The sequence below is a fragment of the Monodelphis domestica genome, chromosome 5 (genome assembly GCF_027887165.1).
Source record: "Monodelphis domestica isolate mMonDom1 chromosome 5, mMonDom1.pri, whole genome shotgun sequence".
NCBI lineage: Eukaryota > Metazoa > Chordata > Mammalia > Didelphimorphia > Didelphidae > Monodelphis > Monodelphis domestica.
In genome coordinates this window covers 319,517,301-319,542,043 of record NC_077231.1, presented here as the reverse complement: position 1 = coordinate 319,542,043, position 24,743 = coordinate 319,517,301, and the positions used below count along the sequence as shown (strand labels likewise).

Below are 24,743 nucleotides of genomic sequence, written 5' to 3'. Positions count from 1 at the left end.
AGTGATGCTGATGCTGATGACGATGATGATGATGATTGGAATTCCTGGTCCATGACTTCTTCCAGTCTCCGTGGAAGCTGAAATGGATACTTTACTTCTCCAACATCTCCATTTTTTCACATTGTCTGGCTCCAGAGCCCTTCCCTTCGACGAGCAATTAAAGGCTCATTTACAGCCATCTTTAAAGAACTGAAGCCCCCCTCCTACAAATGAGCTTTTTAAAAGCTGCCTCCTGTGATCCACAGCATCATAAAATTCAGTATTTGAGACACATTAAGTACCCCAGATATGAAAAAAGCCCACAGTTGGCACTCACCGTCCTGAAAGAGTGCCCATTCCTCGCTGCTGGGCTTGGCCACACAATGTAACATACAAATGAAGCAAAGGAGGAGGGGAGGAGTGACAGTAATTTACGCCTGTCTAGAAAGTTTGGCATGGCAGCTCTCAATATACAGGGCCATTTACTGGGGAAAAGCGAAACTAGAGACTACGTAAGGCTAAAAGATGAGATCATGTGCTAGCAGCAATCTTTCAAATTCATAGACACTTGTGGATTCATGAGGTGAGAATGAGCAGCGTGGAGGACTGTAAAATTCATTTGTAGTATTTGACTTTGTTAACACATTCTTAGGCTCTCTCTTTTTATAAGATAGGACTCATGCTGTGCTGGAGAAAATGTGGATAGAAAAATGCATTTTTAATTGAAAGGATGCTTTGCCTCAATATTAGAAAAAAGAAAGAAAGGACAATATACAACCAGGCAGTCCCCTTAAAAAGAAAAGAAAAAGGACTTGGTAAGTTTTAAAGATACTTTCCATTTTTTCCACCTCTACCTTTCTCCAACAGATTGTTTTTGCTGGATTTAAATTTCTAATTTAGTATATTTCATTTACAAATAGATTAAATATATTTTATGAATTTAAATATATTTTAAATGCATTTGAGCATGTCTATATAAGAAAGGTTATTTTTCTTATGGTTTTAGAAAAAGATTACATCTTGAAAGCAGTTACATTTTGGGTCTGGGCCTTTCCTTAAGTCCTGGAATTTCAGAGTTGGAAGACACCTCAAGAGCCATCTATTTCTATCTAAACTGTCGTCCAAATCTCTCCCACAACATCCCTGATGCTCTGAGGAGCCTTCTGTCATTCAGATGAGTTCTGCTTACTGATCCATGGAGGAGAAACAAAGTGGATAAAGAATGCTTTTTGTCTAGGCAGATATAATTGGACCAGAAGCCCAAAGAGTTGGCCCTTCAGTTCATATATCTGAGACATTGTAAAGAGACTATGTTGACTATATAATGCTCTGGTTTCAGGAAAAGGGGAAAAAACAAAACAGGAGTAGAAGAGTGGGCTGGATAGCCTTTGGGAAATTATACAGGGCTTTTAGTGCTCCTGAACTTCCTCCTGAAATAAAAATGTACTTTTTCAACATCATTTTCTCTGCAATTAAGCCAGATTATCATATCATGGAATGCCTGAGGACCTGAGGAATTAAAGATATATGGAACAGAATGAAGAGGGACAAATTGGAGAAGTTTTGGAGATGTCAGCTGTGACATCTTCTTTGTTGTTGAGTTATTTCAGTCATCTCTGACTCTTCATAATCAGCAAAGATAGTGGAGTGGTTTGCCATCCTTCTCCAGCTCATTTTTATAGATGGGGAAACTGAGACAAACTGGGCTAAGTGACTTGCCTAGGGTCTTGCTGCTAATAAATGTGTGAGGTTAGGTTTGAACTCAGGAAGAGGAGTCTATCTGGCTCCAAGTCCAGCATTTTATCCACTGTACCACCTTACTGCCCAGATGGAACATCTTACTTGTTTGGAATTGGGTAGGAATGTCATGAAGAATATCATCAGAGAGCTGTAAGAACTGAAAAGAAGGCAGGCTGGCTGTATATTAAGAATTAGGGAAAACTACTGAAGGGTCTATGGGTATTGTAGTTATATGAAATGTCCAGGGATCCAAAATAAAGATTCCAGAATATTTAGGAAATGGCAAGAGAGGGCAACAGGAAAAGGCCTATATGGGCTGGGACTTGGACTATGGAAGGGAGAGTCTACATGAATGACATTGGTAGTATCCAAGCAATGAAAAAAATTATTTGTACCTCATATCTTATTTCTTACCTTTCTCTACCAACAGCTCAGAAAGAGTCACACTCTGGATCCCCCAGAAACACCATTAAAAAAAAACAGAGAAGAATATTTTGGTAAAGACCTAAGTTCAGCCATGGGAGAAATTAAGGAGAATGATCAAAATGTTCTATCTCCCCCAGCCCCAAACTCAAGGCTTTGGTGAATGATAGGTACCCACTAAAATTCCACTTTTATTCCATTAAACTGTAAAGTCCTTGCAAAGAGGGATGGTTTCATTCTTCTATTTAGTCCTCAATGCCTGGCAAGTAATAGGTGTTCAATTAACACTTGTTTATTAATTGATTGATCATTCTTTTTTTGGAGAGTGAGGTGGTAGAAATGGGGAAATCTAGTTCCTCCCTTGGCATTATTACTCATGTGACCCATTGGTAAGGGTCCCCCCTACTACGAGTGACATAGCCAATAAATGCACATCTAGCCCGTCAATATAGTTCTGGAAATGCAAGAAGTTGTAATAACCAGCAAGAACAAGCATAATCTTATGGCGGTGGCAAATTAATTCTTATTTGCTTACAAAACCATGACCAAGAGTTGGCGATATCTAGCTCTTCATCTTAGTAGAGTGCCACTCCTGCAGGGCGGTCAATAGCAATGGCCAAAGCATTTGTCATAATTTAGTTTACTTTCCAGGAGTGAGTTAGGTGCCCTACTCTGAGCCCAACCCCATGTTATACACATCACCAGAAATATCATGCACTGTTTGGGCTCTTTGGTACCAGTAAACAATAGGGCTTCGTCCCAGAAGGAGGTGAAACCTAGAAAATGCTGACATTTACAATTCTGAAGAACAGGAGCAAGTGAGCTTAATTTATAGTTAGTAAGAATAGTGAGGTAAAAGATTCTTTTTCTGAATTCCCAGATTTTGTGTCTCCTGTCCCTTCCACACACAAGTGAAATTGTCTTAAACATTTGATTTGCAGGCATTTTAATGATGCTTGCCTTGGTCACATTTTGTGAAGTTTGCTGCAGGTGTAAAAAATATCACTTATGACATTGGTTGTTATTTCTCCTTTCCCTACTCAATCCACCCATCAGCTGGCCCCCAAGGCACTTTTTTTTCTTTTTATGAATTAGTTTTATTTTTTATTTTGAGTTCCAAATTCTCTCCCTCATTACAGCCCCTTTGACACCCATTGAGAAGGCAAGCAATATGATATTCATTATTCATGTGAAATCATGCAAAACATATTTCCCTATAAGTCATGTTGCAAGGGAGGGGAGAATAAAGTGAAAGAAAGTTGGCTTCCATTTGTACTCAGAGCCTATTAGTTTTCTCTCTGGGGATGGAGAGCATTTTTCATCATGAGTCTCTTGGAATTGTCTTGTATCATTGTCTTGATCAGGGTAGCTAAGTCTTTCGCAGCTGATCATTGTACAATTTTGCATTATTGTATTCAATGTTCTTCCTGACTCTGCTCCCTTCACTTTGCATCAGTTCATATAAGTCTTTCCCAGTTTTTCTGAAACCATCCTATAGATCATGCTATAGCAAAATAGTATTCCATCACAATCATACAGCACAAATTGTTTGTCCATTCTCCTCTTGATGGATAGTCCCTCAACTTTGGATTCTCTGTCAACAACAACAAAAAAAGTTGTTCTCTTCCTACCTCTCTCTCTCTCTCTCTCTCTCTCTCTCTCTCTTTCTCTCCATCTCTCTCTGTGTATATATGTATACATATACATATAGAAGATAGATCAAGATACATACACATATGTGTACATGTATATATATATGTGTGTATGTTTATATTAAATATAGGTCCTTTTTCATTGGGTTACAGACCTAGTAGTGTTACTCCAGCATCAAAGAGTGCACATGTGTGTGTGTGTGTGTGTGTGTGTGTATTTTCTCTTTTGTATGATCATTATTTAGGGAAATTACTAGGGCAAGGTGTCCCAAATCATCTTCCACATCACAATTCATACACACTCTTCTCTAGCCCATCCCCTTTTCCCTGTTTGGGTCAGAACCAATACCCCTCTCCCTATAGTGCTAGCTTAATGCCTTAATGTGCAAAACTAATGTCTTGATGTCTCAAGTAAAAGTCTGTTTTAATTTTTAGTCAATTAAGGTATTTTCCCTAAGGGTGTGAGCCTTACACCTAAGCTTCTAGGCAGTTAGTCAGCTTGTTTATGACTCATTTTTATCAATCTACTTTGCAATAAAGACCCTTCCTGCCCTGACTCCAGAGGTCGGTGTCCTACACTCAAAAAATCACCATATTTCTCAAAGGTCCTTGTTCTGTATAATGTGATCATATGGAAGGGCTTAGAGCCATGATGGCGAACCTATGACACACGTAGCCACTTTCGATGACACATGGTCGCATGAGACCGCATACAGAGAAGTATGGGGCTGCATGCTGAGGACTTTTTTTCTCGAGGTGACACACCACCCGAGTTATGCTCAGTCTTTTGGCAAATTTTGACACAGCAAGATCAAAAGGTGCCCATCACTGGCCTAGAGCCTGGTCACGAGATAACTAGAAGCTCATGGTTAGGATGGCCTAACCAAGAGGTTATCCCTTATCTGAGACAAAGTAGACAAGGGACACTGAAGCAGCCAATGAGTAGCCTAAAAGATGGACAAAGAACGGATTTAAGAAAGAATGTTTACGCCTATGGAGAGCTGCTCTCTTCTCTTCTTGTTGGACCTTATCTGGAATACTGTGATCAGCTCTGGACAACTCATATTAGCAAGGCCATTGATAAGCTAGAGTGGCCAGGAAGGGTTACCAGGATGCTAAAAGTCCTTAAGTGTCCTCCAAGGCCCTTCCCTGGGCCTTCTTCTTATTTCTCCCTATAGCATCTCACTTGATAATCTCATCAACTCCCAAAAATTCAATCATCATGTCTCTGAAGCTTATTCCAATCTTTGATTTAGTCCTAATCCATTTCCTGGCCTCAACTCTCACACCAACTGCCTAGAGGACATTTTGAGATGGACGTCCTGTAGATATCTTAAACTCAACATGTCCAAAACTGTACTCACTTTTTTGCTTTCAATCATTCCCCTCTTCCCAACTTCCCTATTGAGGGTAGCATCCCCCAGACTCACAACCTCAGGGTCACTGTTGTGGTAGAGACTTGAAGAGAGAGGGATTTTGCAGGACAAGCCAAGATGCAAGAAACAAGCTGGGGACCTGATCTGCAAAACCTCTCTCTCTTCAAGTCTCTACCACACTGTCTGCTCCTCACTTGCTGGGACCCCAATCATTTCTACCTTCACAATATCTTTCATATACATCCCCTTCTCTTCACTTATCTAGCCCCATCTCTGGGAAAGGACCTCAGCATCTAATGCCTGCACTGGTACCATAGCAAACTGATTACCCTTCCTGTGTCAAATCTTTCCTCACTCAAATCCATCCTCCATCTAACTGCCAAAGGAATTCCCCTGAAGTCCATGTCTATCCACATTCCACTCCTACTCAATAAACTCCATTGGCTCCCTATTACTTCCAGGATCAAATAGAAAGTTCTCTGGCATTTAGTCTCTTTCCAGCTGTCCCCTTTCTACGTCTCTCTTTCCTTCACCCTCTACTCCATTTCATGCACTCTCTGATAAAGCTGCACTGGCCTCCTTGTTTCTCTCTGTGCAGGACACTTCATCTATCAGTTCTTGGCCTTTTCACTGATTGTCCTCTCTGTCTTTATCCTCCTTTGTGCTTCCGGCAGGATTTAGCTCAATTCCCACCTTTTACAGGAAGCCTCTCCCAAGCTTCCCACCCTCCCTCTTCTGCCAGTGCCTTTTTCTCTGCGATTACCTCCGGAGTATACTGTCAGTATGTATGGAGAGTGAACTTAGTCAGTTCTTTGCATGCTGTCCCCCCATTACAATGTCAGCACTTTTGTTTTTTCTTTGTGTCCTCAGTACTTACTAAAATGAATACTTGTTGGCTTACTTGTTCACTGATGAGCTCATGTCATTTATGGGGCAGCCTAATGAGCAAGAAGAGTTCACTTGATTGTTTTTACTAACTATGGGATAAGGTGTGTTATTTCTATTCTATAGGAGTGAAACTATTGTAAATTCTTTCTAATGTTGACCCCCTGCTAACCCCAGCCTAGTTCTGGCTCTGGAACCCAATTCTACCAGCGATACCCAACAGTACCTGATATTTCTGGTGAGTATTTAGCCTGAAGCATAAAATACTCGAGGAGCTAGCCGAGTTGGCTTCAAATAGTTCAAGGATTGCAGTGTGGAAAATGGATTATGTTTATTGTAGTTGACTCCATAAGGTAGACCTTGGGGCAATGGAAGTTAGAAAAAGGGTAATTTAGGTTTGAGGTTAGGAAAATTCCATAGCCTTTAAAGTTGCCCCAAAATGGCAGAGGGAAGCAGGTTCTCGCTTGCTTAGGGTCTTCCAGAGAATATCAGATAACAAACTTATCAAGGATGGTGCAGAATGGAGGATTACTCACATATGAGTTCGACCAGATTGTTCGACCAGATAGTCCTCTCCAATGCTAAAATGGTGGATTTCTGCCATGCTCTTGCATCTTTTATCGTCTGCTTTAAATGGGCCAGATGATTCCCTTTCCTGTATGTGTCCCCAATTAGGAAAGTCCTATGACATAGTACCTAGATTAAAGAGGGATTCAGAATCAGAATCAGAAAGAATTGAGTTCAAGTCCTGCCTCTGAAGTGAGATCCCTCAATCTCTCTCAATGTCCTCATGCCACTAAGTCTGAGGGGTATTTTCCATCCTGGGAACTCTGTACACCAGTGAAATTACAGAGCCCCACAATTTTGTTGAAAATATAATGGAATATAGTGAACAGAGGACAGGAATTGTTATCATGAATGCCTGAGTTCAATCATCTCTGACACTTCACCAGCTGAGTGACTCTGGTCAAGTCACCTCATCTCAGGCAACTCCCCAACTACTAAATTCTAACTTGAGATCTGCCTGATGACAGGCTTCCCACAAAAGGAGTTCTCTCTTCCCATCAAGACACACAATTCAACAGTCACAGATACTTCTCTTTCTCAGCATAACCCAAGATGATTGCACTACATCCTTCCAGTGGGAGGATAAAGGTATGTCCGTACTATGATGTTGCGGTCAGTTATGTCCTTTTAAGGAACAAAGCCATATTCATTTTCAAAAGGCACAAATACCCGGGCTAAAGTCAGTAAAGGATTAGGTCATTCAATAAGGCTGATACATGGTGGGCAATAGCAACCTCATGCCCCTAGCTGTGGGCACGGTGGCAGAAAGCCTTCCTCCCACAGATGACATTGTCAGAAAACATTCAACTGCTAATGGTTACTAAATTAATGCTAAATAGGGGAATGGAAGTGTTAGATGTGGACATTCTGCTTTCGGCTCTGTAGAATCAAGCAAGGACAAATTGGCTTTGGGCTAGGACACGGCTGGTGGACCCATCATCCCCTAACATATGGGATTGTCCTTAAAACTCTCCATCTGAAAACAATGCCCTTAAACTTTAGAATCCCTCCAGGACTTTCACCCTGGAAGGGCATGCTGCTAAAACTTTTATGCATTCCATTATTTTTAAAGGATTCAATCTCTCCTGAGGAGCTTTGGCCCATGGGCCTTTGAACTGGACTGGACCAGAATGCATCAGGAGCTGTCATTTTCATTATAAACAGACCATAATTGCATTTGCTTATTTCTCGCCCTTTAATATACTCCCCTCTGCTAAATGGTGCTGCGCAGCGGGTAGCCCTTGCCAGAGTCCTCTGCCAGACAGAAGAGATCCTTTTCTCTTTATTATTCATGGGTGAGCAGAAGATGAACTTGCCAAATGCTGTCATTTGGAAACACACCTGCCACGGATATGGGAGCCTGAGGAGAAGGGGAGGGTGTGGGCAGCCCTGAGTAGTGAGGCAGCCTGGGGCTCCGTATGGATGTGGGAGCCCTGGAGATGCATATGTACATGGATGTGTGTGTAAGCATCATTTGAGATGGGCTCCAGCTGAGGACAGCTTCAATAATTCACCATCAGTCTCATTTTTGTAGAGCGAGGCTAAAATTCTGAGCCAGAGTGGGTTAGCTTTTGGTCATTCAAATGTTCCAAGCCTTAAGCTCGAGATGCTGTCTCTTATTTGGTGAAATCTTTCTAGTTGGATTTTCTTTTTTCTTTCTTCTTTCTTGACCAATCTTGTATTCCTCTTACTGAGAATGATTAAAATATCTCTTCTCTCATTTTGGTGATTTTCAGATCAGTGACTAAGGAGCCATTCAAAGCCACAATTATCATCATCATCATCATCATCATCATCATCATCATCATCATCATTATTTGGGGAGGTCCAATGGGCTTTTGTTGAGATAAATGAACTACATCAAGACTTCGCCCGCCATCTTTTTTGAACTTTATAAAGTGAGCAGAGACTCTTGGCTCCACATTCATATGCACAGCATATCCCACATCCCAACAAAAACACCACCCCACTGGACTATTAACAAAAAGCCTGTTCTCCCCTTGCCCAAATGTTTTCAAATTTGAGTCCCCACTGTTTACTTCTCAGTGGAAATGGTCCCTTGTGGCTGGGGACACCGGATTGAAATCTCCCATTTAAATTGAACAATTCAGCCAAGGTGTATGTGTGTCTGTGTCTGTGTCTGTGTGTGTGTATGCATGTATGAGAGACAGAGAGGGGGAGGGAGAGGGAGAGAGAGAAAGAGAAAAAGAGAGAGAGGGAGAGACAAGGGTGATATCATCTCTTAGCTATGGCACAGGCCAGCCAGCTGAGTATGATTCATAGCCATCATCCATCTGTCTGTCCCCTCTTCTCTGAAAAGAAGCATTAACCATTAACATTCATAACCATGGCCTGGACTCAGGTCTAGGAATCTGTAGACAACTGGGACATATACAGATAGATACAGGGATATATATATATATATATATATATATATATATATATATATACAGAGAGAGAGAGAGAGAGACAGAGAGAGAGATCAGGTCTAGGAATCTGTAGACAACTGGGACATATACAGATAGATACAGGGATATATATATATATATATATATATATATATATATATATACAGAGAGAGAGAGAGAGAGACAGAGAGAGAGAGAGACAGAGAGACAGAGAGACAGAGACAGAGACAGAGAGAAGAGAGAGAGAAAGCTAGTATAAGATAGGTATAGTACATTGTGTGTATATATATGTGTGTGCATATAGAGAGCATATATAGATATATATATATATTACATATATATTGTTTGTATATGTATGTGTATATGTATGTTCAGTAGCCCTAATAGGCCTGGGGTCTCAACAGTGATAATAATCATAGGGCAATAATTCCAGACCCCAAACTTTCTTCTGTGGGTGCCTCACCATACTGGAAGGGTCTCTACTGGATCCCTGAGGGAGGCTTTTTGAGACCAGGTCATTGGATCACTTGCCAGGAATGCTGAAGAGGGAGCCGCAGTTCCGGTCTGGGTTGGACAACGGAGAGCACGTTGGAGTAGGGCAGCGAGATGTGGTAAGATCCATGTTTTAGGATTGTTAGTTGGGCAGCTGAATAGAAAATTAATTGCAGAAAGGAGAGGCTAAGAAACCATGCAGGAGGCAATTATGATAGTGTTGGAGATGGACAATGAAGGCCTGAGCTGGGGAAGAATCTTCCTGAGTGGAATGAAGGGGATTTCAAGTGAGGGAGAGTTTTGAGGTCTGGTCTTTGCAGCTGACTAGATGGTGGGAGGGAAGGGGGATGAGAAAGAGAAAGATCCCTGTGGGCAGCTCCCCATCTTCAGGGAGACTAGAAATTTTTGGTCCCTTTTCCCCTTCTTTCTGCGTGACCCTTAAGCCCATGTTCTCCTGAACATACTAAAAGTTCACTTGTATTCAGAACATTCAGATGTTCTCCTCATCAAAAGACCTGCTAGGGCTAGCTTCCTCCTTCTCCTCCTCTTCCTCCTCCTCCTCCTCCTCCTCCTCCTCCTCCTCCTCCTCTTCCTTCTTCCCACTTGGTTTAACTTGTGAAGGCCCGGCCTGACCCTTTTCAGTCCTGGCTCCCTTACACCAACTGTACAAGTCATGCAAGGAAGGCATCAATCGTGACCAGGACGCCTCTGGCACACCTTCCATGATCAGTGCACATGTTGGTCGTCACAGCTCCATGGTAGCACTTCTTTCTCTTAAATCAATGGGCAGAACGATTTCTTGACCTCACACTTTATCACACCAAAAATGCCCACGACATTCCCTTGTGCCAGGATAGGATGAAGCCTCAGGCTTTGAAGCCCAGCATTGGAGACAGATTTCCTCCCTTTCTCGGAGAAAGAGCAGCCTGGAATAGAATGGCACAATTGGAAAAATAATGATCGTGGATGTATCAGACCCCTTGGTCAGCCCAGAAGGCCGCCATATTGAAAATCAGCAATGTGATTCTGTGGCTTGCCCTGGCTAGGCTTGGAGCTCAGCTGCATGCCTTGTCTTTTGACACTTTCCAGAGTACCACAGTTAACCCCATCATGGTCAATGGCTGGGGATCACCCCATTGGACCCCAGCTGTGGACTCTGCCCACATCAAGGTAGGGCCGTCCTGGCCGATGGCTGCGAGCTGCTGCCTGTGATGCTTGCAGGAGGGCCAGGGGCGACCTGGATCCCATCAGGAAGGCAGCTGTTTGGAAGCAGGGCTGGGACAAAAAGCACCGAGCTCCGAGCACAGCGAAGCAAGTCTTGGGTCATCGGGGACAAAAGGAAGCAGTAAAGGAGTCCAGGGCCCGGCCCAGAGGGATGCGATGCCACGTGGCCCTCCTTTCAGGAGCAGCCTTGGAGGATTTTGCTGCCACTCTTTCCAAGAACAGAGGCACATCCGCACTAAAATCCTATGAGCTCTATCCAGTTAAAAAGACATTTGACCAAGTCTTTGTGAGTCAGGATCCAGGCCAGATGCAGGAGCTCTAACCAGCCCCAGATTGCGGGTGGCCACTGAAATCAGCTCGTCCTGGGCTCCACCTGAACCCCACCTAGCCCCTGCCTCTTGGGTTTCAAAGGGGGCACCTGGACACCCAAGCAGCTGACTTTGGTATTCCTCAGATACAAGGCATCCAGATGGGTCTAATGGCATTGTAATCATCAGATTCAGAGTTAGAAGGGACCCCAGTTATCCTCTATCCTATCTCAACACCTTTTTTAGAGATGGAGAAAATGGGGCCCACAGAGGTGAATGATGCTCCCAAGATGTCTCAAGTGATACGTAGCAGAGGCGGAATTTGAACCCAGGTCTTCAGGCTCTGAATTCATACTCTTTCCATTGTACTGCATTCAGTGCCCTCTTTGGAACTTCCTTGGAGCTTAGCCACCATATTGTCCTATAAACTATGTGCACTTGAGACAAGGAGTTGGAGGACACTTTTTAAGTGAGAATCTCAATGTTAAAACTCTGTGTGTGTATATGTATGTAAACTTGTTTGCACATGCCTTTACCCATGTATTTTACCTGCTAAATCAATGCTTTTGGTGATATAGCCTCCCCAGTTCAGAGAAATAATATTTTAAAATTCATAGGACCATCGACTTAAAGCTTGAGACATCAACAAAGGCCACCTAGTCAAACTCCATCATTTTGCCAAAGGAGATACTGAAGCCAGGGAGGTGATTTGCCCACAGTCACTCAGAGAGAGGATTTGAACCCAGTACCTCCCACTCTAGACAATGCTCCTTCCATGATTGCTGTGACTTTAAACAAGTCACTCTGGCAAAGAGGTTCTTCCATGTACGGGTGGCATCTTGTAAGCCAATCTCTCATTTAACATAGAGATAAGACATTGATAAACGCCAACACAGAGACCTCTATGGCTTCTCTCCCTATGCTAAGAATACCAATAAGTGGATTGAATTTTAGGGCCATTATTGGGCATCTGCTTTCCTCAACTCTCCTCGTATTAAGGATTATTGGGCGGGGGGGTCATTACTACTGCTCATACCGCCGTTCTCCAGATTACCAAAGGAAACAGTCTCAAAAGGACACTTTTCAGAGATTTCCTGAGTCCAGTTTGGACAGAGCAAGAGACCTTCTAGTCTACGGTCCATGGTTGGGTCAGCTAAGTTCAGAGAGGTTCTCCACCAGCCTCCTTTCTTCTCCCTCACCCGTTCCCTGAAGCACCCGAAACTGTGCCTAATTATACCAGAGAGTTCTCTGCCTACTGGAGTAGGTCCGAAAGAAGCCCCTTCCCACGGCTTTCACAGAATAGACCAAGGGCTACGTAAAAGTACAAGAGCTGACACAACACAGTAAGGGGCTAAATTCCCAATGAGCCACAGTGAACAGCCTGAGGTCCGCCCCTGTAGGCCAGAGTGGCGAAGGAAGGATTCCTTGAAGAGGCTTGCCTTGCACCTGAAGGGTAGAGATAAAGAGAGGGCAATGGGTGGGCATCCCAGGAGTGGAGAAATTGTGCCTCCCAGGAGACCAGAAGGCACCCAGGAAACATGTGTGAACAGCTTCCTTCAAGCCTTGCTTCAAGATTCTCAATTGCTTCCCCCAACGGGAAGCTTGGCTCTCTCCCTCTTCAGGTTATCTTCTGCTTGAGAATGTGAGCTCTTTCTCCATTTGTTCCTCCCCTTTTTTCTACTGACTCTTCCCAGGTGGTTGTTTAGGGCTGGGATCTTCTTTGAAGACGCTCTGAAGGTCACCAATAAGGAGTTCTCCAATAAGCCAATGAAAAGCAGAGTAGGGACTTCTGGGGGTGTTATCTGGTTCTGGTTTGAAATCTGTAGGGACTTTAAAGGAGGACTCTGAAGTACATTCCTTTGAACTAGCTGTCCAGAGAAGCTCAAGGATTGACAGCTACTCCTTCCAAGTTTTGCATGATCCATCTATAAATGTATCAAATTTCCTCTAAGGTCAAGCCTTGGTACTTCCATTCCAAGTCATGCAATCTGCCCATTTGGGACACTTCTACTACGGAAGTAGAGGGGGGAAAGCACTTGGATATTTATCAATATGGTGATTTAGAATCCAAGAAGTCAGTTCAAATCTGCCAATTACTCCCTGTAAAACCACAGGCAAGCCATGTATACACCTTAGGCCTCAGTTTCCTTTTCTGAAAGATGGGGAAGTCAGCCTGGATGGTGTCCAACATTCCTTTCCAATCTATACTTATAATTCTATGATCCAGTTTTCATCAGATTTTCCCAAAGGGAAGATTTCCAGGAAGGGACTAGAAGAGACAGGGAGATGAGAACTCACTGAAAGGCTGATAGGAAGGGAAGATTAAGAGTCCTGGGGAAAGGAATAATAGATTTGGAGGAAATGAATGGCATCTGGAAAGGATGCAGAATGTAAGTAGTAGTGACAGGTCTGAGCAAAATCAAAGGGAGGTTGGAGAGCTGCATAATTGAATGGCCCACTCGTGTTCACTTGTTATAAAAAAGAAATAGGGGGAAGAAGGAAGATTTCTGGCCTTGGAGTCAGGAGAATACCAGATTCAAATCCTGCCAACGATACCCCAAAGCCATGTGACCATGGACAACTTAATTCATCTCTATGCACTTCAGTTCTTTATCTTAAAAATATAGTAACTTCAGCACTAACTATCTCATACAGTTGCTATAAGAATAAGCTATAAAACAGGTAGATAAGTCCAGAGTGTTGGACTTGGAGTCAAGAAGACTTGGGTACAAATCCCACCTCAGGCCCTTACTAGCTATGTGATCGCAAACATTTCATCTCTGTTTACCTCCTGTCCTTCCTCATCTGTAAAATAGGGATGATAGCACACCCCTGAGACGGTGATGAGTATCAAATGAGATCATATTCATAAAGTGCTTTACAAACTGTAAAATGCTCTATGACCACTAGATTCTGTTATTAAGGAGCTCAACTTGGAAATCATGGGATCTGAATTCAAATTCTGACTCTGAAATTTACTAGAGTAACCTCAGTCATTTCATCTCTCTGAGCCTATTCCCTTATCTCTAAACTAAGTGGGTTGGAGTTCATGACTCTTTTGGGGTCAAGGCTGAGGGTCTGGATTTAATAAAGTCAACATGCCTTTTAACAGAAGGGAGAGCACTTGTTTAATTCATTTGTTACCATATATCTCAAAAGGGAAAATTTCTTATGGCTCCTCTTATATTTTTGGAAAGAGAATGAAAGTGGCTAAAAAAGAAATCTTATCCCAAATTAGCGAGCAAATGGCTTATACAAAAGGAATCACAGGGAATATTGGCTAGGAGAATGCTTTAAAAAATAATCAAAAAAAAGAAATGGAGGAAATTAGAAGTAAGATGTACAACTTTCCCTGTGATGGGATTAAATAATCCAATAAAGAGAGAACAAAAATCTAAATGAGAAAATAAGGCATAGTCATCTGTTGTTTATATAAAAATGCACTTAGAAAGTTAAGACACATAGACAATGAAAATGAGAGACCAGGCAAAATGGTACTGTGCATAAAGTGATCTAAACCAGCAAGATTTGCAATAATGCTTCATCCAGGCAAAAACAAAATCCCTGCCCCATACATGGAGATAAGCAACAGAACTATGCAATGCTAAAGAAATGATAGGCGTTAAGTCAATATCATAACTAAACATAGGCAAATAATAGCACTTCAAATAAATTCACAAAGGAAAAGTTAGTTGGATTACCAAAAAACAAAACAAAACATAGCAACACAATAATAGTAATAGTCTTTAGTGTTCTTCTTTCATCGATGGAAATATTTAACAGAAAAAAGAAACAAAAGTGGAAAACAAAACTGAACAAACTGTTGGAAAATGTATAGCTCGTGGTATCTTCAGACTAGAAACATTAAAGAATACACATATTTCTCAGCATTCTATGGTACCTTTAAAAATAAATCATTTTAGATCATGGAAAAATTATAAATAAACACAAAAAGGTAGAAATGGCAAAGACATAATTAAAGATCATAGCAAAATAAAAATAGAATTGGTATAGGGAGCACAAGTACAAGATATATACTTAAATAGGGATTTAATAATGGTATCTTGAATCATAAGTGGCTTAAAGAATAAATCAAATAATAATTAATAGCTATGTAAAAATGATAATGATGAGAAAACATAATAACATTTCTGAGACACAACGAAAGCCGTCCTAAAGGAAAAATCATATCCATGAAGCCATATATAAACAAATAGAAAAAGGAATAAATGTCTCCCCGAGTACCAGGAAATTGCCTTAATAGACCTCCGAAGATTTCTTATTCTTTTAAGTTGAATCATAGATACATTGAAAAAATTATCAAGTAAAGAGTTCCTAAAAATAACAAATACAAAAATGTAAAATCACGTTTTGCTGGCAGATAGAATTCCAAGTGTAAGCGTTACATTATTAACTTTGACTAACTAAATGTAGGCAAGCATGCACTCCCTGTGGTTTTATGTAAACCTTAATCACAATTAAACCAGAGTAGAAACTTAAGGCAAGCAAAAGGAAACAAATTCTGATAAGTTCAAATAAATCACATTATTTTTTGTGAGGGGAAAATATTTTTTCAAGCTTTTCATTTATTGCTACTACTGATTGATTCTTTTATTCATTTTTAAATTTTATTTAATTAGTCAATTTAGAACATTATTCCTTGGTTACAAAAATCATATTATTTCCCTCCCTCCCCTCCCCCACCCCTTCTATAGCCAACGTGCGATTCCACTGGGTATCACATGTGTCCTTGATCCGAACCCATTTCCATGTTATTTATATTTGCATTAGAGTGTTCATTCAGAGTCTACATCCCCAATCATATCCCCTCAACCCATGTAATCAAGCAGTTGTTTTTCTTCTGTGTTTCTACTCCCACAGTTTTTCCTCTTGTGAAGATAAAATTGTAATCTCCTGATTGTAACCACAAAGGTTCTTACCTCTTACTTTATAGTGAAGCTAGAATTGTAAGCTACAATCTATTTTTAGATTTTTAACTACAAAAAGAAGTTAAGCAACTACAAAAGGTGAAATTAACAAAAGAGGTGTTAACTTTGTTATGGTTTTTTCCTAGTGAAAAAGTTTTTTGGTAGTTCAATGGGTATGGCACTAAATAAATAAATAAGTTTGGGTAGGATGGTCATTTTTATTATGTTATGTTAGCGTGTCCTTCCCATGAACTATCAATGTTTTTTAGTTTTAATTGTGTGTAGAGTGTTTTGTAGTTATGGTCATATATTTCCTGTGTTTGTCTCAGCAGATGGATTTCTAAGTATTTTATGTTGTCTAGGGTGATTTTAAATGAAATTTCTCTAATTCTTGCTGCTGAAATAGGTTGGAAATATGTAGAAATGCTGAAGACTTATGTGGATTTATTTTGTATCCTGCAACTTTGCTAAAGTTGTTGATGATTTCCACTAGGTTTTTGGTTGATTCTCTAGGATTCTTTAAGTAGACCATCATATCATCCTCAAAGAGTGATAACTTGGTTTCCTCATTGCCTATTTTGATACCTTCAATTTCTTTTTCTTCTCTAATTGCTACTGTTAGTGTTTCTAGTACAATGTTAAATAATAGAGGTGATAATGGGCATCCTTGTTTCACTCCTGATTTTATTGGGAAGGCTTCTAGTTTATCCCCATTGCAGATGGTGTTTGCTGATGGTTTTAGATATATAATGTTTATTATTTTTAGGAAAGACCCTTCTATTCCTATACTTTCTAGTGTTTTCAATAGGAATGGATGTTGTATTTTGTCAAAGGCTTTTTCTGCATCTATTGAGACAATCATGTGATTTTTGTTCTTTTGCTTGTTGACATAGTCAATTATGTGGATGGTTTTCCTAATATTGAACTATCCTTGCATCCCTGGTATAAATCTCACCTGATCATACTGAGTAACCCTTGTGATGACTTGCTGGAGTCTTTTTGCTAGTATTCTATTCAAGATTTTTGCATCTATGTTCATTAATAAGATTGGTCTATAGTTTTCTTTTTCTGTTTTTGACCTGCCTGGCTTTGGAATCAGTCCCATATTTCTGTCATAAAAGGAAAATTCCTTCTTTGCTTATTCTGTCAAATAGTTTGTATAATATTAGGATTCGTTGTTCTTTGAATATTTGATAGAATCCATTTGTGAATCCATCTGGACCTGGGGATTTTTTCTTAGGGAGTTCTTTGATGGCTTGTTCAATTTCTTTTTCTCATATGGGGTTATTTAGGTATCCTATTTCTTCTTTTGTTTATCTAGGCAATTTATATTTTTGTAAATATTCCTCCATATCACCTAGATTGCCATATTTATTGCCATATAATTGGACATAATAGTTTTTAATGATTGCCTTAATTTTCTCTTAATTAGAGGTGAGGTCTCTCTTTTCATCTTGGATACTGTTAACTTGGTTTTCTTCTTTCTTTTATTTATTAGATTGACCAGTACATTGTCTATTTTATTTGTTTTTTCAAAGTACCAGCTTCTAGTCTTATTTATTAATTCAGTAGATCTCTAACTTTTGATTTTATTAATTTCTCCTTTAATTTTTAGGATCTCTAATTTAGTTTTCATTTGAAGATATTTAATTTGTTCACTTTCTACTTCTTTTAATTTGAATGCCCAATTCATTGACCTCTGCCCTCCCTAATTTGTTAATATATGAACTCAAGGATATACATTTCCCCCTGAGTACTGCTTTGGCTGCATCCCATAGATTTTGAAAGGATGACTCGTCATTGTCATTTACTTCAAGGAAATCATTTATTGTTTCTATGATTTGTTCTTTAACCAATTTTGGAGAATCATATTATTTAATTTCCAATGTTTAATTTGCCTCTCCATGTACCCTTATTATTATTTTTATTGCATTATGATAGGAAAAATTTGCATTTATTATTTCTGCTCTTTTGCATTGTTTACCATGTTTTATGCCATAATACATGGTAAATCTTTATGAATATACCATGTGCTGCTGAAAAGAAGGTGTTCTTCCAAAGCCTGCATCCAATTCACTGGAGTTTCTGTGTTTTTGCTTGGTGATCCTTGATCTTCCTCTGTTCCATTTGCTCTTTGTTCATTGCCTGGAAAAAAGCTGTCAATTGTAATTTCTTTTTTCTTTTTCTGTTGTTTTCTCATATGTGTCCCTTCTTATCCCTCTGTAGTTTCCGGTAGTCTTGCTCCTCTCATTATGTGCTAGATCTGTGAGTTTGGGCTATTCTGTCCTGAACGTGCTTCTTCTCTGTTCTGCTGATTGATCATGTTAGTCAGATCTGCCATGGGTGATAGCAGAAGCTGAAAATGAGCTGGGATTCCCACCCTGATATCAAGATTGTTACCCACATGCAGAGGATAAACTGTGGGGGTAAAAACACCAATGAAAAGCAACTGCTTGACTACAGGGTTGGAGGGGATAAGACTGAGGAGAGACTCTAAATGAACACTATAATGCAAATTCCAACAACAGGGAAATGGGTTCCAGTCAAAAACACATGTGATAACCAGTGGAATCATGTGTCGGCTATGGGAGAGGGAAAGGTGGGGGTGGGGGGGGAGGGGAGGAAAAGAAAATGATCTTTGTTTCCAGTGAATAATGTATGAAAACGACCAAATAAAAAACGTTTAAAAAAAAAAGATTGTTGCCCGTAGTTTATTCCAGCTTGTGCCCCTTGGAGCTAAGTCAGTGAGGTTCTCAGATCACTCTGTGGGGGAGGGGTTTTGGAGCCTGAACTTCCCTGCCCTCTTAAGGCTTCTTATCTGCCCTATTGATAAGACTGAGTCAAGGCAAAGTTGATTTGAAAGCTTTCTGTGCCCTGAGGCCAAAAACTTGAGAAGGTTGGGGGTAGGGAGGACATAATAAAGCATCTTGGCTATGACTAGGCTGCCTGCTCTGTGCTTCTCCTCCAGCTGCCTCTATCCTGCCTGTGTTCAATGACCTAAGTCTGGCACAGCTGGGCCAACAAGGTACTCCCTCTGGACTATCACCCTTGCCATCCCAGAGATTCTAGCCACCATTGGAGGCTCAGCACTGTAGGTGGGGGAGGGGTCCTAGGACCCCTTAAACCTGCGTGTTCTAGAATTGAGGCTTTTGGGGGGCATACCTTTTAAGTTGGGTCCAACAGGAGGGTTCCCTAGCTCTGTCCTGTTTTTAGATTTGGTTTTCAGTCCCCTCGAAGCATTGTGGTTTTGATAGAAGAGGAAGGATTTGTGTAGTTCTGAACTGTTGCTGACTCTAAGCCGCCATCTTGACTCCCACCCCTACTGATTCTAAACCACATTTTTAAACAACTCTCCTGAAAACAGAAGAAGCCTAGAGAGTCAACGGTTTAGGTGAAAATCCTTGATTGCATTCCAATCCAAACCATCTATGTCTGTATTAGCCAAAACATAAGAATAACATGATCTCAAACTGCAACATCCTAAAAGCCCAGAAGATAAAGAGTTTCCCTTTGAAAAACTAACTGTATAAAATTCGAAACAAAGCCCTGTCTGTGGCTCCCCCTTGACAGGCAAGACCTTCACTCAGCTTCTCTCCTAGATCCAGGGCTGGCCATGCCTGGTTTTCTCCTGGGTGAAAATGAGAAAAAGACTTGCAAGAAAGCTTGGAACCTCATCCCAGTCCTATTTCGGGAAAGTTAGATGCAAACCTTAGCGTTTCCCATTTTGATCATAAAGGTTTGATCTTTTATTCTGCCAAAAAGCAGAGATCAATTATTTTATTGTGAAGAGACTTCGCCATGGCCTCAAAGGAGGGCTTTTGTAAAACTGAGAATTGTCTCGATGGTCATTTGGGCTCTGCCCTGTTCTAGATAAATTAAACAAGGTTAATTAAGTTCCTTATAGTATGGCTTTACATACATATTTCATGGTAATCTAATTCTTCAAAAACAGCATCAATCATATGCAAATATAAACACACATATTGAGCATATTTATATTCTATCTGTTGGTACAATATACCCATGTATACTTTGTTATATATGCATATACTTTGCCATCAGCATATACACATATATTATTTGTCTATACATATATTTAATATATATTATAAATACCATATGCATACATTTGCATCATATGATATGTGTATATAATATATATGCAGAAAGAGAGTCAAGAAGACTCAGCTTTCTAAGTTCAAATCCAGCCACAGATACTTATTAGCTGTGTCACCCTGGGCAACTCACTTCACCCTGTTGGTCTCAGTTTCCTCATCTGTAAAAGGATTCAGAGGAGGAAATGGCAAACCACTCCAGTAACTTTGCCAAGAAAACCCCAAAATGGGGTCATAAAGAGTCAGAAATGATAGGAACAACTAAATGATAGCAAAGTATACTCCAGTAATCAGAATATCCTCTTAACCAGACCACTGCCTTCCTTTCCTTTGTCCAATGAGAAGCAGAAGTTGAATACTGAAGTGGTTTGCCACCTTTTTAATGGCATGGACCCCTCTGACATTCTGGTGAAGATGGTGAGCCTTTTGTTGGAATCCTTTTTTAATAAATTCATAATTAAATGAAACGCTAAATTTCAGGTAGAGTTTCCTGAAAATAAAGATGTGATTGTTCCTGCTCCAGGTTCACAGAGCTTTCTGGATCTCTCTCCAGAGCCAAAGCCGAGAACCCTTTGTACAAAGCAGAGGACCATATCAGGAAAAGGCCTCAATTCTTAGCCCCGTGTCTGAGCTTAGACAAGCCAGGCAGTCTTTCTTATTTTCTTCATGTGTAAAACAGGGATCATAATATTGTCTTTCCAATGTCTCAGAGCTGGTAAGAAGATCAGAGTTAAGTTCTGTTCAAAAATCTTTCAAAACTCTAAAGCTCTGGGCAAGGTGAGATGTTAATACATATATTCATAATCTTTGAGTCATTTTTATTTTATTTTCATTTAGAGTCTGTCAGACCCATCCAGCAACACTACAAATATGAGCATTTATCCCATTACAAAGCTCTTACCACAGATCAGGCAAAAGGTGATGAGGGAGTAAAGAGGAGGGGACAGATGCGAGCTAAGCTGAAGGAAGGGAGATAGGCAACAAGACTGGCCACTGGGTGAGTAATGGAAGGGAGAAAAAAAAGTGCTAAAAATGAGAAATTGCTATGTCAAGGACCTGGAGGAACAATGGTGCCTTTGATAGACCAATTAGGAAGAAGAATGGGCTTAGTGGGAAAAGGGGGAAAGATGGTGAGTTCCCTTTTGGACCTGCTGAGATTCAGATGCCCTCACAACATCTAAGTGGAGAGATCCTGTAGATAGTTGGTGATAATGAACTTGAGAGCTCAAGAGGAAGGTAAAGTTGCAGATTTAATATTCATTTATATAGAGCTGATCATCAAATTCATGGGACCTGATGGATTTCCAGTCAATCAATCAATCAATCACAAACATTTATTAAGTGCCTACTATGTTCACATTTTGCCTTTGTTATGCTAGTTACAGAATATGAAACAGGATTTAAAGACAAAATCAGAAGGTCTAAGACAGAGGGCAATTAGATGGAATACTACCTAGTGTTGGACTTGGGGTCAGAAAGACCTAAAAATTCAAATTCTGCCTCAGACATTTACTTACTGTATCATTCTGGGCAAGTCTCTAAACCTCTCTTGGTCTCAGTTTCCTCATCTATAAAATGGGTATATGTTGTTGTTGGTTGTCTCTCGAACCGAGGATGATGATTGTCTTTGTGCATTTTTGCGCACAAAGACACCTGTGCATGAAGATTTAAGTGGAAAAGTCGATGCACAGAGAGAGTCCCACTCTCTCGGAGTTGGAAGCCTGGGTCCAGTGGCACGAAAGGTCGTTACACCTGGAGACTTCGTCAGCTGCACTGGATGGCCGTGTTGTCTTTTGTGCTCCATCACGCCCTAAGCACTCTACAGTGCCTTGCTGTGTCGCCATCTCAGCCGTTGAACCTTCTTGTTGGTTTCTTCCGCCTGTTCTGCCAAAGCAGCCTTCGCATGCTGGGTGAGCAAAGCCCTGGTTCACCAGGAGTCGATGACCCAATGGCTACTCTCACAAGGTTTAGCCAGCTTGTCGAAGCAGTTGCCCAGGGTGTGGCCGCTGCCGCATGCTAGCAGCTACTAGGAGCCACAAGTGAGAACTGGGTGTCAGGTGAGGGTCAGTGGCTGGAGAGCTGCCCTAGAAGGGCACGATAAGCCCTCTATTCCAGAGATACTACCCCTCCCTGAGCACCCCATACACCATATAGTATAAGAATACTATAAAATGTGTATAATAATACCACCTACCCCCAAGGGTTGTTATGAGGATGAAATGAAATATCTGTAAGAATTGTAAAATATATATGTATGTATGTATGTATATTTGTAAAAACTGTAAAAAAAAAGTGGGATTCCCATCAATTGGGGAATGACTAAACAAATTATGGCATATGGTAGCAGTGGAATACTATTGTGCTAGAAGAAAGGATGTGCAGGATGATTTCAGAAAAAAAAAAGCATGAACTGATGGAAGAACATTGTACACAGTAACAGCAATGTTGTAAACTGATCGAATGTGAGACTTAGCTATTCTCAGCAATACAAAGATCCAGGACGACTCTGAAGGACTTATGACAAAGATCGCTACCCACCTCCAGAGACAGAATGGTGAGAGGCAGAGGCAGATCAAAGCAGACTACCTTTCACTTTAGTTTATTTAGGTGTTTATTTGGCTGGTCTGGGGATTATATGAGTACTCCCTAATAACAATGACCAATATGCATGACAATACCCAGATCAAATCACCTACCATCTCTGAGAGAGAGGAAAAAGGGACAAACAGAAACAATTTGGATCTTCTAACTTCAGGAAACATACCTTGAAATTTGTTATTACATGTAATTGGGAAATAAAATATATTTGAATTTAAAAAATTACCAGGACCAAAAAATTGAGCCCTCTGAACTCTAGCTGGGGAGGACCATCTCCAAATTTAGTTCTGCCTGACCTAGAGCAGCTGGTATATATAGGGACCCTCAGTGGACCCCTACCACAAACCTATAAGAGTGTGCATCCCAATGACTTACTCTTCAAGATTTCAAGATCTCTGCCATACATGGAAACATCAGAGGATCTTCCTGGAAGATATGTTTAGTTGAGTAGTCAAATATTCCAACTACATACAAATATCTTGGGTTTTTTTTTAACAAATTGATCATTTATGTGTGTGTGTGTCTGTGAGTATAGATCTACATGGTATACATGTATATAATAAATGTATACACACACTAATGTGTATATATTTTGTGTTTACACACTTGTTTGCCTGCCATCTCCCTCTTTAAAACGTGAGCTCCTTTCGGACAGGGGTTGTTTGTCTTTCTTTGTAGCCCCAGAACTTTGCATTATCCTGGCATATAACAAACACGTAATAAATCCATTTTTCTGTTCAGTCCCAAATGAGATTTGAAGCATTCGTTACTCATGCTCTTCTGGAGATGTTGTGAGGCTATGTGTCAGGGAACCTTACTGGCTCCAAAGAACCGAAAGTGAAAGCCACTCATTGGGTGATAGAGAAGCCCAACGTGGGCTTGAGCCAGTTGGGCCATGTTTCCAATAAGAAATAACATCGTCAGTGCACTCTAAAGGATGGAGGTGTCACTGGAAGAGAATATGGGCCTGGAACAAACCAAGAGAGTTTGGGATCGACCAGCTTTATCTGGAGTCTAAGCAACATGGAGACAATGGGAAAATGAGTCCCCGATATTCAAGTGATTTGGGGAAGGACACGGACAAGATTTGCCCAAGATGGGCAGACGCAAGCAGATTGAAGCCTGCAGCTTTGGGGAAAGCACTCCTACCTATAAGATGTACCCAAAAAGTGCAGAATCACATAAAGATTCGGAAATAGAAATGGAGGGAGATGGTTAACGTCTCACAACAGAATCTTACGATAAAGCTCACGTAGAGAGGAAGCAGGGAGTTCAGAGAAGCACAATACTAGGAGTAGTTCATGGCCTGGAGCCTTCTATTCATAACATAGAGGAAAATCCACCCAGCTTTGGTGTCCCACTCACACATTCGCTCACATTACATTTTTTATTGGTTTGCTGGTTTGTTTGCCTTTGCATGCGTTGCCACTTCAAATCAAGATACTTGGCTTGAATAAGTGTTCCGAGAGGTTAGAGAGGCTGGGGACAAAATAAGTCGCATCCAATGCAATCAGTGCAAAATGGTCCATGAGTGCATTGTCCTTCTTATCATGATTCCAGTGAGCCAGAGAGAAGGCATCGCACAACCTGGCTCTGTCCTTTCCTTGCTGTGGGTTCAACTCATTGAGCCTCTCCTAGCCTCAATCTCTTCATCAGTCAAAGGGGAATAATAATACTTGCACTGAAAACAGCTTTGTTGGCCTTAACGTCTGAGAGGCATGGGAGCTCTTTGCCGTGGAAAGAACACTGCTATTCTCCCATGTCTGAAACAATTGACCTTTCTCAGCTAGGAGGCCGTCAAAGCTTGCTAGGAAGAGAGGTGGTATTCTCACTCCACCGTGGTGTGAATGCGAATGTGTTATGTGTCTTGGCCCGACTACCTGTCCCATAATGTCTTCGCAAAACAGCCATGAAATCATTATTGGATTTTCCATTTTCCTTTGACATCTGCACCCTCCATTTAGTGCACATATATAAGATTTAGGACCTTCGAGTCATAAATCTACAGTTGTATGAGGAAATTAGAAGCCATATAGTCCAACCCTTTT

At 40.8% G+C, this 24,743-nt stretch overlaps 1 long non-coding RNA gene across 1 annotated transcript in view; it reads right to left on the bottom strand.

The window, feature by feature from the left end:
* Positions 1 to 3,237: 3,237 nt before the first annotated feature.
* Positions 3,238 to 24,743, bottom strand: part of LOC130454688 (uncharacterized) — a 36,031-nt gene continuing 14,525 nt past the window's right edge. The window contains exon 2 of the long non-coding RNA XR_008912542.1: positions 3,238 to 6,751. This is a non-coding gene — a long non-coding RNA (uncharacterized LOC130454688). The remainder of the gene's footprint in view (positions 6,752 to 24,743) is intronic.